Here is a 1,819-nt window from a genome sequence, read left to right as displayed (position 1 = left end):
TGGGTAGATAGAGCCACTGACTCAATGGACATGAATTTGAGCAGACTCTGGGACATAGTGGAGGACAGAGGAGCCTGGCAGGCTACCGTCCACGGGGTCCCAAAGAGTCAGACGTGACTTAGTGACTGAATAACAATTTTAACTTCTGCCTCTAACATCCCCCAGATCAAAAGAATAGGGTTAATTTGCAAAACATAACTGCGCTAAGTCCAAAATAAACAGAGGACAAAATAAACTTCCTAGTATCAAAACTGGTTAATAGGACAGGCCCTCAAACAACTGAGAGAAGCCACATATAAAGTTCAAGTGGACAATACTCTCAAGGACTAAGTCATGTGTTTAGTTTCACTTGTAAAATCTATGTAAAACCTCTAGCAAAGTGCACAACATATACAAGGTTAATAGGATTCTAAATAATAAAAATAAATGATGTTAAGGTCTATGCCTGGGTGGATTTATACACAAAATAATGAAAGGGAAAGCAAAAGATGTCTACTTTAAGCATCTACTATTTTTTAGGTATAATACTAATCACTTTGCAACATTTACCTAATATATTCTTCATAGTAACCATTTTAGGTAGGTATCATTCCCATTTTGTAAAAAATAAAATTAAGGTCTAATATCTTCAGATGGCACCACAGAATAGAATACAAGGCTAAGAAAGGCTCCGTGGCTTAGCTGGTTAAAGCGCCTGTCTAGTAAATAGGAGATCCTGGGTTCAAACCCCAGTGGGGCCTGCAGGTGTTCTATTTAGGCTCTGGAAGTTGGTGAAGGACAGGGAAGACTGGCGTGCTGAGATCCATGGGGTCACAGAGTCGGACACGACTAAGTGACTGAACTGAAATGAATATTATACAACCTACATAAACTAAATAACTAGTAAACTTAAGAGCCATACTGAAAGAAATCTGATTTGGTCTTGTGTCCTGAAATAATTTTGAAATTTTTTTACATTTATTCCACTTTCTGTCCAATCAGATCCTCAAGATCTATCAGAATACTATCTCTATACTGACCTGGAAGCACAGCTACTACAGTCACCCTTTATTGAGCACCACGTTTTGTATGAGGTAGTTCACATGCATTAACTGGTTAAATGAACTCTACGAAAACAGCTTCCACTTCACAAATGAGCAAATAAGTTCAGAAAAGTTAAGCAGCACAGAGGTTACAAGAAAACACAGAGAACAAAATCTGAAGTTCATTCAACTCTGCAACCAACAGTATTGTTATTATGCCAGATGGATTATTTTTAAAGTTGTTAATTTTTTTCCCAGATCACTTCCAAAAAATAATTAGGATAGTGCCTCACATGTGTCAAAGAATGTCCACATTATGTTCCTACTTAATCCTAATACTTTTATGAGGAATGGAGGGCAATGTTTATCAATATCTTATTTCACAGGCTAAAAAAAGAGGTTCAGAAAAGTTGTGAAGAAAGCACTTTTTCTATTATTCAGTGTTGTTGTCAACCTCCTAGAAATAGATGTTACTGGAAATGTTGCATACATCACTAATTTTACTGAAAAACAAACACACACAAAAAAACTCCAGTGAAGAATGTGTTTCACTGATGAAAATAAGTCTCTAAGAGGATACACCTATTCTCAAATCTATTACAGTGTTCAAAGGCATTAAAGGTTTCCTCTCATTTCTGAACTATATCATAAACTCCAAAGACTAAACTTTTAAAAACTTAAACTGCAACAGAAATGTAGTGATGCTTGTGACAGACTTAAAGTCTATTTTTTTCCTGATAATACTATAGGCACCTGTGCTCTCTTGTTTAATATTTGCATGGAATACTATTTTGCCA

General features: G+C 36.0%; 1 non-coding gene across 1 annotated transcript; it reads left to right on the top strand.

Annotated features, from left to right (window-relative positions):
* Positions 1-666: 666 nt before the first annotated feature.
* Positions 667-740, top strand: TRNAT-AGU (transfer RNA threonine (anticodon AGU)). Its single transcript has one exon. It is a non-coding gene; the product is annotated as a tRNA-Thr (tRNA).
* Positions 741-1,819: the final 1,079 nt, after the last annotated feature.

This window comes from Bos javanicus, chromosome 3 (assembly GCF_032452875.1).
Source record: "Bos javanicus breed banteng chromosome 3, ARS-OSU_banteng_1.0, whole genome shotgun sequence".
Taxonomy (NCBI): Eukaryota; Metazoa; Chordata; class Mammalia; order Artiodactyla; family Bovidae; genus Bos; species Bos javanicus.
Note: the sequence above shows the minus strand (reverse complement) of the source record. Positions and strands in the feature narration are given on the sequence as shown.